This window comes from Mastomys coucha, unplaced genomic scaffold (assembly GCF_008632895.1).
Source record: "Mastomys coucha isolate ucsf_1 unplaced genomic scaffold, UCSF_Mcou_1 pScaffold4, whole genome shotgun sequence".
NCBI classification, from domain to species: domain Eukaryota; kingdom Metazoa; phylum Chordata; class Mammalia; order Rodentia; family Muridae; genus Mastomys; species Mastomys coucha.
In genome coordinates this window covers 30,497,460-30,514,175 of record NW_022196910.1, presented here as the reverse complement: position 1 = coordinate 30,514,175, position 16,716 = coordinate 30,497,460, and the positions used below count along the sequence as shown (strand labels likewise).

At 35.5% G+C, this 16,716-nt stretch overlaps 1 protein-coding gene across 12 annotated transcripts in view; it reads left to right on the top strand.

Moving 5' to 3' along the window:
- The window catches only part of Alx1 (ALX homeobox 1), a 29,088-nt gene extending 21,366 nt beyond the window's left edge, over positions 1-7,722 (top strand). For 2 of the 12 annotated variants that reach the window (XR_004112737.1, XR_004112726.1), the window contains 4 exons: positions 4,882-4,926; positions 6,074-6,158; positions 6,637-6,704; positions 7,530-7,722. The gene's annotated coding sequence lies outside the window, so the exon portion shown is untranslated. Of the gene's footprint in view, positions 1-4,128; positions 4,178-4,881; positions 4,927-5,541; positions 5,725-6,073; positions 6,159-6,636; positions 6,713-7,529 lie in introns of all 12 variants that reach the window. The other 10 variants (XR_004112733.1, XR_004112736.1, XR_004112735.1 and 7 more) reach the window with 10 other exon arrangements.
- The last annotated feature ends 8,994 nt before the right edge of the window (positions 7,723-16,716 follow it).

The following is a 16,716-nucleotide window of genomic DNA, read 5'->3' as shown; positions in this document are numbered from 1 at the left end:
ATATATATGTTCCTGGATAAGCAGCTAAAATTTTTATATATTTTTTTTCCTCTGAATAACATGGTTGGACCTAAACATCATGACATAGAAGGGTCAGAAGGGTCAAATTCTTAAGTATGAAATTAAATGAAATTTCAGGGAAAGTTTTTGTGGATTTTTGCAGATATCTCATTCATTATAAATGTGAACTCATAGTATTTGATATAATGACTTAGAAGGCCAAAAAAATAAAGCCCCTGTAACCATTGCTCTTAGTTTCAGCAATGTATCTCAAGACAATAATCAAGTTACCCAACTTATGTAACCTTAAGGAAACTCTTGAAACTGGGTTCATAAATTACATCAATGCATTCTTTTCATTGCTTTCTCTAACTGCTGATTCCTTTGCTTTAAGTGCAAACCATTGCACTTAGTATGATTTTTTACAAGGATGGTATGCCATTTCTTTTCCAGCTTCACATCCTCAAGTCTGCAAATACCAGTAGTACCTTGCTTTGCCCTCTATAGTACAGATAGCCCCAGGACCCTGTGTTCCAGTAGTGCAAGTTTTATGTGTAGATGCTGCAGATTCAGTGTATTGGCACTTAAATAACACCTAAGAGAAAAAAAGTGGAAACTTAAATTATAATGTATGCATAGACTGCTTAAATTTTCAACTTTCTAAATTTATCTGCAACCTTAACATTTCAACATGTATTCTAAGTAGAGTTTTAAATGATAAATGATTGTTGAATGTAGCTTGACTAAAAATAACTACCCCTTATCTTCCTTAATAACTTAGTAGAGAGCAGAATGATCTTTGCTAGTTAAGCTGAATTCTCGTTTCATTGTTTAAAATAGGAAAATATCTTTACCACTTAAAACATGATTTTTTAATGCATCTGTAGCTTGAGAAATTAGGCATTAAAACCATATTTTAATTTTCTCTTAGCTATTCAGATTTTACATGAAAGAAATAAGTAATTTGTAACAGAATCAGTTTAGTAAAATGGCATATTAAATAATATTTTTGTTCTCCTTCTTGGGCTCTAAGTCTCTTTATATATATATATAAAAGATATATATAAATATATATATATAAATTATATATATAATATATATATTTTATAAAAGTCAGGTCATAACTAACTTCACTGGTGATAACAATGAGAATCCAGACAGAAGTGAAATGTGCAGCAGAGCCCTGTTTACCTGTTTATGTGACAAAAAATGAAGAAAAAAACCTGATTAAATGTGATATTTTCAGAGTATAGTGAGTGCTAAAATAGGGTTTATTTATATTATCAAATTTTTACATTAACTTATGTCTGTCTATCTGACATGTGTGCACATGTGTGAAAGTCAGACATTAACTTATGTCTGTCTGTCTGTGTGCACATGTGTGAAGGTCAGGATATAATTTTGTGGAGTTGTTATTTTTTTCTTTCAGCTAAAGATTGAACTCAGATCACGCAGCTTATGTGACAATGTCAGTGACACCATGGAATTAAAAAAATTAATATGTCTCCTTTGAAATTAACACATTGCCAACCTTTATCCTGGAAATGTATTGTAAATAAAAAAAGTAGGAAACCTAGGAAATAAAGCCTGTTAAGGCCTCTCTTATATTGAAAAGGCTAGTGGAAGAAAGCTTTTCTAATCATCTCAGCCTAAAAACAATTTTTTGAATAAAATAAGTAAAAAAGGGAGTTAGTTTCACCTAGCCATTTCAACTTTAATTTCCTAAGTGAACACACCATCTATATTTTCCAACTGCAAAATTCAAAACAAATAATATCATTTGAATATTTGGGACTTCCTTGTTGGCAAGCAATTCTTCAGACTTCACAGCAGTGGTTCTAAACCCGTGGGTTGTGACCCTTTCACAGGAGTGTAGAATCAGATATCCTGCGTATCGGATATTTATGTTACAGTTCATAACTATGGAAAATTACAGTTACAAATTAGCAACAAAGATCATTTTATGATGGGTGGTTATCGCAATAGGACCAACTGTATTACGATAGGGTGGCAGCATTAGGAAGGTGGAAACAGAGAGAAATGGTATATGTGTAGCCTTATAGAGTGTATACAGATATTTTCTCTTTCCTGTTTACTTTGATACTCACTTTAAAGATTCACTAGAACAATCCAGAAAACTGCCATCACTCTTAAAATCTAACAAGTTTCCAGTAGAAGGTCAAAAGAGTCCCCCTCTACATGCTGCTTACCTAGTGTAAATTTCTAAACACTGGGCTCATGCTCAAAGGCTCCTCAGAAGGAAAGTTGATAATTTAGACATGAGAGGGAAAGGGGGTATATTTCTACACAGAATTCAGAGCTTAGTAAACTGAGAGAGACACTCAGATTTGCTTTCCTCCAGCCCGTAATCACTGAGTCATATTTCCATCCCTCAAGTACTTTTCCATTTTTCAAAGAGAATAAAGTAGTTTAATTTTTTTTTTTTAACTTGTGAGAAAGAATTCAACAGCTTTAGCAGTCTCCTATAGGTCCATTGCATTACTAACCACATCATGGTAATGTACTCAGTTTAAACAAAATTTCCGTGACAAGGGAGTCTCTCTCACATTATGAAAGATAAACAATTGTCAGAATATCTCTGACTAGCAGAATATATGTATTAAAAAGAATAGGGCATTAAATCAGGCAGGTCCAATGTATAACATGAATGAAAAAAAGAGGGGTCAAGATGTAGTACATAAGAGTAGCCATTCAGGGTGGGGCTCAATGGCTTATAGACTATTCTAGTAGGAGTAAGGCCTGAGGAACCCCCTTTCTATTAAGATTATGTCTTACGTGGGTCATGCAATTTGCAGGGGAATTTTTTCACCAATAACTGAAAAGTGTCATAAAGTTTCATATGAACCATACATTCTTCATCTTTACTTTTTTGTTTTTCTTTCATGATTTTGTGACATAGCATTTAGTAAGTAAAGAAACAAATACTTAGTCCTTATAATGACTTTCTAAATCCAAGAGCTATCTGGTGTGTTATCCTATGGGCTATAAAGGGAAAATAATCTACTTATGTGTTTGAAAAATCCTTTGTTGAATTCTGTGAAATTGTTAGCGCAATGTTAACAGCTCAAAATTTTCGTGCTGTTCAGTCAAGATTAACTTTTATTTTTTATCACCCCTTCTTTTTGTAAATTTTTAAACTCAGTTTTGTTTTAAGGGATTTCAATTTTATTGAAAAATACTCTTACTTTTTTACTAAGAACTCATGGAAACTAATTAACTGAATAGAGGAGATAAACAAAGTAAAGTTATAATTACACTATAGGCAGGAAATGTCTAATGCCTTGGAACAGGTAACAGAGCAACTAATATACATTTTATAGTTCATAGATGGCCACAGAGAAGCGACAGATTTAGGTCTAGTGAGATGACCAGAGATGTGAAAGAATGACTCTTTTATAGTTTTATTTGAAGGAGAAACCAAGCAAAATTTTAAAATCTACGGCTATTACTTCTGATTCCTTATTTATTTATCAATGTTATGCTAATACAACTTTTAACTAATATTTTTTCAGTATTATGTTTATCAACTATACTAGAATTTACAAATTTTAAAGAAAAAAATTTATTTTCTTCTAAATATTTCTAATTTTCTATTTTCAAATAATGCAATAAACATGTGGTGAGTTCATGAATTAAAATGTTTGGCACTAGCAATAAAAATTATAAATACATTCAAGCACTAAAAACTGTATTTAAGAAATAGTTGGTTTATTTGGATAGTTGAAATATGGAACTTTTATAGCATACTTTTACTATGATCTAAATATAAAAGAAAACAATAAAAATGAAAATACAGCTCTGAAACACACATCTGAAGAAGGCGGATGGAAAGTTCAGTAAGAAGTCTTCACCCTGGTGTCCCCCTTGATCTCTGACCAAGAGAAAGACTGCTAGAAGATCTGAGGTCATTGTGAGGAAAATACTCCCAACTCCAGGGGAGAGAGAGAAAAAAGGAAGAGGTTAGGAATTACTGGCTGAGTCTTTAACTCATTATTTGCCTCTGTTGGGCCAGCATTTGTCTCACTTTATCAAACACTGCTGCCTGAAATTTGTAAATAGAAGTTTAATGGATGAATCTCTCTCTTATCTCCACCTTTCCTTTTCCAGCTGTGAAACTGATTGATGGTTTTAAAATTCTGAGGGCTTCGTCCAATAGGTATGTTTTCTGGTTCAAAGGAAGGAGGAAGGAAGGAAAGAAAAGAGAGATCTAGAAAGAGACAGAGTCAGACAGAGATAGATAGACAGGGAAGCAGAGACAGAGATAGAGAGGGAGGGAGAGAAGGAAGGAAGGAAGGAGGGAGGGAGGGAGGGAGGGAAGGAGGGAGGGACGGAGGGTTATCTGAGGAAAGTATCTCATGTAGATTTCAAAGACCTAGCAAAAGAGCTAAACATGAAGAAGGAAAACAAATGAAAATACAATGGTAAAAGAAAAAAAATTCTTGAGCTTGGTGTAAAGATGTGTCTCAGCTCAGCAACTGCAGTTGTGTGAAGACTTGAAATTCTTCATATCCTGTATCTCTTGACTGAGAATGATATCAGTGAAATTTGGAAAGACAGTCAAGGTTCTGGTCCTAGATTGTCCCACCTGGTCCATCAATTTCACCTCTCAGTCCCCTGGGTTCACTTCAACCCAGCAGCTATTTTTTGAGTGCTTATAGCTGTGTACTAAATCAGAGAAAGATAATGAGATGTTAGTAAGAAGTAACACACCTCTGGGAAGCTACATGTGTCCAACAGGAGCTATCAGCATCACTGCCATTTACAACCAGAAGTTCACTTTAATTTCGTTAATAGCATCAGTAATGTATATTGCTTTGAGGAACAAGGATTTTCACACTCGGTTCTGAATTTTATCTGCAGAAACCATCAGTTACAAATTACGGTCTCCCAAGCCCTGACTTACAGGTAAAAGAACACCATCCCCCACCCTAGCACATCTAATGATAGTTCAGTTGAGATGCAGCATTAGCCATTACATAAACTAATTGGGTTAATTCAGCCTTGCAATTTAGGCAAATAATGTAACTGAGATAAACACAGGGTCACTTATGCTTCTACTTATACACATTTATCTACACTTCTTATTTATACTGCTAAATGCTTAAAACAACATGAGGCTATAAATTTGCCCTTTCTTTCTGATTCTCTTGGCAGGGTTTCTTACATGCTTAACTTTTAAAGGGTGGGGACTGGTCTCCTCTCAAATAAATAAGGAAACTGTGGAAGGGAAAAGCTGCAGCTCTACAAAGTAGTTCTAACCCATTAAACGCAGATGGCTCACAGGGGGCTTAATCATCAGGAGCAAACACACATCATGCTGAAATAGAGAGCTGGTTTCCATCACTTGTTACCATTTGAATGTCTGTCTCAGGAAAGTGAACCCCATCTATCTCCCGGGCTATCAGATGCCCTTTGAATACTCTTCCCTCTGATGTAGTAAGATTTCTCTTCAGAACTTACTGAGATGAATGATCTCTTGCCACACAGAGGAGTGAAGGAAAACATTTCTCTCTTTGCCAGAACAGATGAGATTCTTCAGTAGGAGAATGTATTTGACCTTGCAAAGTAGACCAAAGCGATTAACAAACAGATCCACATAAGGTCGACTGCCTTTATCCTAACACTTCAACAGAGGTTGTTTTGTGTTTTGTTTGATTTTACATGCACTGGAGCCAATCACCTGGAAAGAATCCAAACGTTGGGGTAAAAAATGTCTCTTCGATTTAAGTCTTTCTATGGAAGATAATTTGAAAGCATAAAAAATTGTTATGATAGCTCAGTTATCCTAGTGACAACTTAAATTAATTCACAATTATTAAAAGAGATGCATGAAACTAGTTTCATGAACAAAACTAGAGATCAGCATTAAAACCCATTATAAAATGATTGTTGTTCCTGAAATAAGATAAATTGTGATTCATCTTCAGGTTCATTGTATGAACTTCTTTTATGTATTTATATATTGCTTAAGGATTTAGCTTCCATTGTGTCTTACCCCCTCCCCAATTATTGAATATTTGCATGTTTTAAAATCTCTTCTCCTTTCTTGAAGACAGTATACTAAGCTGGAGCCTAGTCTTCAAGTGTAAGTCTTTGGTGACATTCATGAAGTCCCTGGCAGAACACAATAACACCAAGTGAGCCACTTTTTATTTTTTTTTTAACTTTCCCTATCATACACATTTAGCTAATGCTTTCAAAGTGACATGGTCTTGAATAAACGTAGCTGATAAGCAATGTAGAAGCTGTTCATCTACCAGGGACCTAAACTACTTGAGCCTCATTATTTCATTTGTCTTTCTGACTGAGTTTGTAAATCATTCAACAATATGGACATTTAGAATCAGAATAAGGCTGATAGTTTAACCCCTAAAGTATCCTAGTTAGTTAAAGGTATTCACAGAAAAGCAAATGTTTTGTTAAAATATTTGTATATCTTTTTTATTTGTTTTCTTTGTACTTTGCAAACTCTAGCTTTTCATAATCAATCCAAAAACTGATAAAAGAGAAACTAGTAAAAAATTTAAATCTAATACATTAAAAACACAGAGGCTGAAAAACTTATTATACAGAGGCATAATAAATCTATTCATTATTTGTCTTAATCTTTACCAGTAGATGGCACTGCATAGGTATGGGATTCATTTCTACCCATGTGACATGGAGGACAAGAGAAATATCAGGTGTGTTGGTATGTGTGACAGTCTCTACATTAGAGTTAGATTTTCCAATTAAATTTTACCTCAGAGTCCCAACAGCTCTTTGTGACACTAATCTGATTTATGAAACTAAGTGCTTCCTTGTGAGGGATTCATAGATGTTTTATGCTCCTATGCAGATGAAATAACTGAATTAGAAAGGTTGATTCCCTAGTATCATATAATGATCAAGTGGTAAGCTTTGGGGTTGTTTACTCATCTTTCACTAATGTGAGTTGTATTAATCCAGTCAACATTTGAAAAGAGTCTGACACATTGCTACTAGACAAACAAACACATTCTAAGAGGTGGTTAGAGTGAATGAAGCAAGTTTCCTCAAGAGAAGATGAGTGGTCAGAGGAGAAAAAAACAAAAACAAAAACAAAAACACAAGAGTAATAAGCATATCTAGGAAGGGAGAAAATGTCACACACAGATCTACTGGTTCACAGTTTTCCTTAGATTAAAGCTACTTTTGTTTCAAACATATGCACCCTTAAAATTGTTCAAGTACTTTTGACATTCTGAGTAATTTAGGGGAAGGTTGCTAATAGCACTAATATTCAGAGTAAGACCTATTCAGTACCAAGGGCACTATATCTAGCAACCATTGTCTCTCCTGTGCTTTAGTCATCTGCAAACACATCATATCGGAAGTTCCTGTCTTTTGTTGGCAGCCTATCTTACCCAAGCCTTTGGGCTTGGTTTCTTCAGCATGGCCATTATGTAATCCCATCAAGATCTCCACTTGCTTGACCTCTGCCAGTTTTCTCTGACACTGTTTCTAACTTCACTCCCTTTCCTTTCCAGGTTTGACATCACACTCCATTCTTTATTTGCAGGCCAATATCTTCACATCCCTGCTGGTTTTCTTTTATCACACCCCTCTCCACCTGGGTTAATGAACGTCACTACTAGGAAATCCGAAAAGCAGTAGAGGAGTCGCCCAAGGAAAATGTAGCTAAACTTCAATAAAAAATATGGGTCATCAGCCCCAAAGAGACCCTCTGTGTGTCTGAACTCAGTCATTTTTCTTTGCTGTTTTCAACCGTAAACATTTCAGAGTTTGGTCATTCCTCAACTGTCTTACCTCACTTCTCTGTTTTATTGCAGCTACACACAAAAAGAGATTTTTCTAAGATATGGCTCCCAATTGCTACCACTATGTTAATGATAACACTTTATTCAATGCATTTATATCTACTAGTAGCTTTCTTGTATTGTAATGTTTGGAAAAGGGTTCTGTCCTCTTTCTAATTGTAATGATTCCTGTATTGTATACCTTCCTATCTTTTCATAGTTTTCATGGTAGTTATTTAAGCTTTAATTTATCTTTTCTAAAATTTCTCCCTAACTTGCTTAATTTATCTTCTGCCCCATGTGTGTATATATATATATATACACACACACCCCATGTGTATATATATATATATATACACACATACATATATACATGTATATATATATATGTGTGTGTGTGTGTGTGTGTGTGTATGGATATATATCTGCCCCATACATATACACACACACATACATGTACATATACATATTCCAGCATCCTGCCAAGTCCAGATGTTTACTCAAAATCTGCATCCAGGACAGGTCCAGAAGTGCTAACCACACATGTTCCAGTCTAGCCTAATAGATTGCTTCTACTGGCCCTGCCCTTTCCTAGCTACAGATGATCCCACAGATCCTAGACAGCAGGGAAATAGACAGCTCTCCCAAGATAGGACCAGCATCTCAATTTTCTCAGGTCCTCAAAGACAACATAGTCCCCAGTCAGCTATAAAGTGGTCTAAAGAACACAATGATCCCACCCTTGCCCCTCCATCACCCCTTCCTAGTCCTTCATTCTTGATTAACAAAAAGGGAGGAACATTAGCTTACCAACAATTCTGGTAACCTCCTCCCAGGGACTTTGCAATACCTTATGTCATCACCTGCAGCCATTTCCTGCTGTTAGAGATGGGTGGAATATAAAAGAACTGCTCACTACCACAGTACAGTTCCCCTTCCCTGTTCCCAGGTGTTCCCTGCTGGTCTTTCTCTCCCCACTTTCTGTCCCTCTCTGTATCCCTTCCTTCTGAACCCTCATGGCTGTGCTCCTTTCTTTCTGCCTCTACCCCTTTTCCAAGCCCGCAATCCTTTCCCTTCCCCCAAGTAAACCCCTTTTATACCAAAATATCTTTTCAACTACTTATGTAATGTTATTTCGTAAAAGTATCGATGGTATATTTTAAAGAAGTCCCCTATCAAATCACTACCTCTATATTTGCTCTTAAACATCCTAAACATTGTACCTATATTTGTGTCTGTATTTTTAATTCTTGCTCACTGGTTAAACTACAGTTGGATTTCGAAAACTACCAACCACAATCTCTACTTTGAATGTTTATTTCCAAAATCATCAATTTAAATACAATGGTCATATTCTAGTTTTATGTTTTGATCAACTTTTAACTGGCTGGAGTTGTGTTCTCCACACAAAACATGCTCAAGTCAACCTCCAGTACCTGTGAATATGTTCTTATTTAGAAATATGCTCTTTGCAGATAATCAAGTTAGCATAGGTTATATTAGATTAAGATTGACCCTAATTCAATTATTGATTTCCTCATAAGAACAGAGAAGTTAGAATGTGGATAGGGGAAAACTGTCACGGGAAAAGGCAAGAAATTGGGGTGATGAGTACCCAAGCCAAGGCACACCAAGAATTCTGGCAACCATGGAAAAAGTAACAGACAGCTGTGGAGCAGATTTCCTTTCGAGGCTCTGGAGCTACTGCTTCTTTGAAGGAGCACCTCACACTTCTCCTTTCTATGAGACAATATGTTTTGATTGTCCTTCATCCAGTTGGTGGCACATCCATCACCAGAGCAGACATGGAAAGGTATGAGGTAAAAATGCTAAAGCTCAGTAGACACACTGATCCAGATCCTTCCTGACGGTGCATGGCAGATCTCAGGCTACATATTTTCCCGTCATCCTCAGCCCCATCCATTTCCCCACTGTCCTTGTTCTATCCTCTTTTCTCAAGAGTTGGAGATTCTTCGGGCTCTCTGATGACTTTATGGTGGTACCTATCTCCATGTCCCACCCCAGGTCTCCCTTTGCATATTAGAGGTATGTATCCAATCACCTAAAAGCAAATCATAAAACTCTTATTCCTGCCATTTTATAACTTGGTATAATTAGTAGGCTACCAATAAGCAGTTTCCTATTTGGAAGTAATTTGGAGTCTTTTTTAAAAAGTTGCAACAGTGCTTTGTATATTTAATACAAGGCATTTGCCAGGTAAATATCTTGTAATTTTAGATTTTCTATAACGTGTCTTTTTTATCCTCTTGACACTGTCTTTCAGACTTTGGACTTTTAATCTTAGTGCTTGTAATTCAAATTTGTTTCAAAGATCAAGTTTACAGTGTTGTACTACTAAACACCAGTACTTACATTTTCTTTTGTGTGGGTCCCTAGAATTTGTACAGGTTTGTGGTTGACATTAAAGTCTTTGACACAATTTTAGTTGATGTTCATGGAGTATATCTTGGACTATTTTCTCTATTGTGTGAGGATGACTAGTTGCTCAGAGGAAATAATCTTTTTATCTTTGTATCACCTTTTCTATCCTGTCAAAACGAGTGACAACTGAGCATAGTGGCACATGCATATAATTCTGGCACTCAAGATGTGGAAGACTGAGGGTCAGGTGTTCAAGACCATTCTCAGTTACATTGGAAGTTAGACTAGCCTGAGCTACAAGAGATCTTTTAAAAATTTTAGTTACCTACATTTTACTTTAAATATTTATTTATTTTTATACTTTTTAATTCTGTGTAGCTGTGTGCACCTACATGTAATTATGCAAATGTAAGTGCAAGTACAGTTGACACCTTGTTGCTGGAGTTACAGACAATCATGAGCTGCCTGTCATGGGCACTGGGAGCCAATCATAGGCGCTCTAGAAGATCAGCAACCACTCTCAACAGTTGAGGCAGCTCCTCAGCTCCTCTATCCCAGCCCAGTGTTGAATATATTGACTATATTTTATGGTTATATCTTTCTGGACAAATCTGGCCTTTCATTGTTATATTACTCTATGTTATGTAATAGACATACACATGCCCGTTTCTCTCCCCCTTGAATCATTCTCACAGTCAGTGATCCACCATTCTCATTCTCACATGGCATAGATTTTTGTGTCATTTATTCTAATATGCAGAAAACTATTTACCCCTGAGCCAGTAGAGGAATTTGACTCATAGAAATAGACCAATATAGATTCTCAAACTTTATGTTGTCTATTACCATACAGTTATTACCATACAGTTTATCAGTGTTTGAGGTAATAGACTCTGAATCAGAATTCAAACATTGTAGCAGTAGATGATGTAGTCATGAACACCTTACTATCTTCATTAACAACAAATTAATCCAAGTCACCATCATCTCTCGGGAAGATCACTAACATTTGAGGTACTCTTTGCATTAAGTCTGGCTTTAGTTGGATTCTTTTTAAAGCACAAATCCTAAATCTCTGAATATAAAACCATCTCATTGCCCCAATTCTTAGAAAATACTAGACTCCAAAATAATTTTATAACCCACTTCTCTGTCTAAATCTTTACTCCCAATACACTGACTGCTTTCCCCTGCTCTGTAGGAGATGTCTATGCCTAACTCTCTCTCTCTCTCTCTCTCTCTGTAGGTCTTTTTTATCTCCAGTAGTCTCCTATCTCTTTACATGGTCTTTTCCTTTTATTTACATTAAAATTATGCCTTACTAGGCTTGGGATACTTACCAAGGGAAAGGGCAGTATAATAAAATACATATAAATACTATATGGGGAGTGTTCATTGTTAGTGTAAAATTGTTCTAGGACACTTAGTCAAATCCTTGGGAACAAGATTCCTTCAGAGAAGTAAAGAGATCAGAAGCAAAAGGAAGGATAGACTTAAGTATAGACATTTCCCATAGAACATTGAAAACAGGCCACTTTGGCAGGAGTAAGGATTTAGACAGAAAAAGGAGTTATATGTCCAAAGATTTACGTTTTCAATATCATTCTCGCATTTGTACTCTCTTTTACAATAGCCACTGCCATTATTCTTAAGGATAAAGAGGCATATTTTCTATGATATGTTTCTGGCATATAGAAATATAATGCTTGGTGCTCAATAGTATTTCTTACCTATTGTTAAAAAAACTGGATGAAACATTTTAAAGATGTATTTTTTCTTCTATCTGCATTGGTGTTTTGTTGGGTCCCATGGAAATTGAGTAACAGAAAGTTGTGAGTTGCAGTGTAGTGTTGGGAATTGAAGCCCATTCCTCTTAGAAGAGCATCCTATGGAAGACCAGTCACTGCTCTTAGTAGCAAAGCTATTTCTCCATGCCTATGGGTAAAACGTCTTTGAGTCTGATCTTTACTATGAGTTATTACATGCTATATTACTTAGATATGCTTTTCTTTTTACTGTGGTATTGTAGCAGCAATTCCTTATTGCATTGACTTTTATGTTCTTTGTTTATAATTTTTAAAACCACGTAATCTACTTAGTATTTCTTTACCACCTGTCTGTCTTAGTCAATTTTGATGATTACTCCAATATAACACAAACTGCATGGTTTATAAACAGCAGAACATTTTTTTATCAGAGTATATAAGAATCTGAAAAGTCTAGAATGAAGGTATAGACAGGGCAGACTCAGTGTCTGCTGGAAGCAATCTTCTGAATTCATTGGCACCATTTTGGAGATGAGATACAGTTTTTTCAGTGCCTTTTAAAGAGACCAATTCCATTCATCTCATTCTGAACACTGCCTACAGGCCTGCTTACCAGTACTAGGCTTCAGTATTGTTCAGATCCTTAACTTCCCTAAGAAAAAAGATAAAAGAATATACAATTGGATTGTAGCTTTCTACTTATGTAAAATGTCTAGTCTGTAACAAAATATTAAGTTCTTTTCCATGTCCAAAGGCTGTGACAGCTGAAATAGTAAATATTATCTACTCCAAATTTTGTGGATAATAATTGTTTTCTATATTAGACAACTAGATCATTATTTTCCCCCAGTGAAGTTCAAAATGATACTAAGGTGTTATCCGATTTCTTCTGTGATATATTTTCTTCTCCCAAACTAGAATCTAGCTAATTGTAAAATAATCAGACAGAGGTCATGAGAGATGGCTCAGTGGTTGGAAGTACCTTGCAGGTTTGAGGTTTTTATCCCAGCATCTAGCTGTGGCTCCAGGGCATCCAGTACCCTCTTTTATACTCTGCGAGTACATAAATACATGAATGAAATACATATACACATAAAAATAAGATAACTAAATCTAAAAATTTCCCTCTATAATATACTTTGAAGACAACTAATTATCCAGGCCAATAATGAGTATTCATTAAAGAAAACAAATTGTAGGCTTGTTTATCAGCTAGGAAAAACAATTTTAAGAAGTTTTTGTTTTCTAAGAGTTTCCAAAATCCTTAATATGTTAATGTATATATAAACTTCTGAGGCTGTGTAGAAAAAGGGTGATTTTTCTAATTTAATTAACCAAGGAAATCCTTTCATTAGGAAACAGCTAATTTGAGGGAATACTGATATAGAGTTTGTTGCTTTCCTCTGGGTAAACGTGTGTCAACCAGATTTTTGTTGTTAAATATGGACCCTTCGGAATGTCTGGCTCAGAAATGTGATTACATAATTTATCTAATAGACCTAGCTTTCTCCAGTCATGTCCATCTGTTTTGAACTACAGTACCCAAAAGTTTCCAAAATAAATGTCCTTGGGATTTAGTATATGTAAAATAAAGTTTGTATTTGACACAGAAAATGGTAAGCCCATGAGGAGTTATGTAAAAATTCTTGGATAGTTATATATAATTCGGATTGCTGAACATTTAGTATTATGGGATTTTAAAACAAGAACTTCAAAGGTAAAATACAATTCTCACTAATGAATAGCACATGTGGTATAACTGAAGCCCTGTAGGCAATAGTCAGGGCTGGACTGATGTGTGATCAGAGCCCATGGCCACCTGTGAGCTGCAGTTTGAAGCCTCTGAACCACCTATCTGCTTTCCAGAGCATACTTATATCCATCCTTTGAATGAAGGTGGATCCCTAGAAGTGTTAGCACACACACTGCTGATTAGAAAAGGTGGCATTCCCATTTAAGCAACCCTGGAAGTATTGCCATTAATAGTAGCTGCCATTAATTCAAACACATATCTCTAGTATTAAGTAGTAATTGTTTTTCACGGCTAAGCCTCATTTTGCATCTTTGATTACTCAGAGTGCTGCCTAGAATGCTAAGTTTTGGCTTGCATTATTTCATTTGATTGTCTTAAAAAGCATTTTAAAGTTGATATCCATTTTACGTACATTTCACAGATTGGAAAATTAAAGCTTACAACTGAATACCCTTTATCCAAAAAGTAAAGGCGGTGACTAAATTGGTGTTGAAATGACCTCTATAAGATGTGAGCTTAACTCATTGTGAAAATCTGGTCAGAATAGACTTAAGAGTGGTACTGTGTCTTGGCAGTGCTTTAATCCTAGCACTTGGGAGGCAGAGGCAGCCTGGTCCAAGGATGGCACTGTGATAGGCACCCTTGACAGACTTCTGTTAAAGAAAAACACCAAGACTCAGAAAATATACTTAATTTATCAATTGTTTGGTGGGCATAGATACATAAATTTTACTATTGAAAAATAAAACCAATAATTCTATGAAATGGACAAAGTCAACAGAAACACCAAGTGTAAGTTCATGGGCAACATGAATGTATACTTTAACTTAATGGAGAGGGAATAATGGCAGAGCCAAAATCGGATTCCAGTAAACCAATGTTCCTGCAAACCCATTACTTTATCCATTAGTATTTTATGGGTATGTGATGTACACTTATTTTGTGTATTTGCGTTGCCATGTATGCTGGTGTGTGTTCTTCCTTACGGATGTCCTAGGATGATATCCAAGGACTTTCCTGGATAATGCTCCTATCTTTTTCTGTGAGGCAAAATCTCACAATTCACCACAGAGCTGGCTGACCCCCAGCTTGACTTCTTGAAATTTGTAAACAAAGTAGGAATTATGTGAGTTGCAAAATGCACCCTGCCTGGCATTTCTGTGACCTAAACTCTAATTCTCTTGCTTTTGTGGCAACCTCTGAGCAGTCTCTACTCTGCAGCTTTGCCCAATAATCCTCATTCAGGCTTTAAGATTTGAAAGAAAAATCCTGGCCAATTTGCATGTTTTTGGCTAATTTATAAGCTATCTGTATAATAACAGATTTTAGGAGAGAATGAGCTTCTCACCATTAAATACATTAAAAAATAGACCACCTGGGGTTAGGATGTCATGAAAAAGCATTGCATATTACAGACTCTTCCTAAGTGCGCAGTACTGTTCTGACTTGAGACTTGACAAAAGAAAGTGGTTGCCTGGGGACTTTGCAACTCGAAAGGGGCAATGCTATAAAGAAATATATTCAGTTTTATACCAAGTGCTACTAGCAGTTGATGCATCTCTTTATTAAAAATATATCTCTTGAAAATGGTATAGTTCTATCTTTGTTAACTACATAGCAGTTATATATTTAGTAGTCCATCTTCTTTGTCTTCTATAATCACTTATTTTGTTTTCTGTATCGGTTTTTTCTTCTGTACAAGAATGATCTCTTTGAGCAAGTTGAGTTGAATGAGTATGTAATGTCATTTGACACCAATAAAAGTTGACATTTAGTTACATCAGTCACTACTCTTAAGTAATGTGGAGTACAGAAACTAGGAAATTTTCATGGTGCTTGTTTAACATCAAACATTTCCTTTCAATCAAACTTGCCCAGGAAGAAATACTAGTTTCATCATTCACAGCAAAAAATAGAAGTTAAATTCTTAATGACAGTTGATGTATAACAAAAGGTAACATAGAGAATATGTTACCCTAGCAAGTACTTTTAAATCACTTTAAATAAAAGTAAATTAGATATACTCTGGAAAATACCTTTTATTACCATCCTTAGTATATAAATGAGGAAATGGGCTGAGTGACTACGATTTTTTCACCAATGTCACATGGCTTCAGTGGTGAGAATCAAGCCCAGCTACCATCCTGTCAACCCAAGTCTGAAACTTTAGTGGTAGGAATAATCTACTGGAAAAAGCATAGCTTGTACCCAGTTCTGAAGGTATAACTTTCATTTCTTTAAGTCTTGAATTCCTACTCAGTTAAAGAAAGGGCCACTCTAACCAGCCCCCAAAGTCCACAAGAAGTAAATGTTTAACAAATTTCTTTAATTGTTATAGCAAAGTTTTACAGATATGACAACTTGTGCAGTATCCAACATGGGCTATAAGTAAAAAAAATGCTAGAGAGAATGAATGGTGATTTATGGAAGGGGAGTTAAAAATCATACATATTAATAACTTCTGCAATACACTGGGTTCATTTAGTGATCTCTGGAAACAGGAAAAAATTACTTTTGCAGATTCTGCCTTTGGCAATCATATATTAAGCTATAGAACTTAAAACCTGGGAAACATTTTTGTTTGTTGTTTACTTGTTTCATTTTAGGTATTTAAATTTAGACAGTTAATATAGAATGCTTGCTTTCTTAGTTCTACTTATAATGAAGAGTAAATTAGAAAAATAATTTGCTTAGGGCTCTTCAACTCTCTATATCTAAAATATCTGCATCTGACTGTTTTGGGTGTGACCAAAAGACTTCAGTCTTTGTTTTCAAGTGAACTTTTCCTCTTTGTAACTCCATCTTCCATTTTTATTAACCAGTCAAGCATGTTTTACTTTACACTGAGATAAGGGGATCAGAAACAGCTCCCCACATCTAAGGCGATCTTAATCAGTTGCAAGGGATATGTGAGTGGCATAGTGTGGAAGCTTCCTGCCTCAAGGAGGAAGAGATCTCCTTGGGATTATTGCTTTTGATTCTGTTGATAGAGGGAGAAAATTAGGTAACCTCGAGA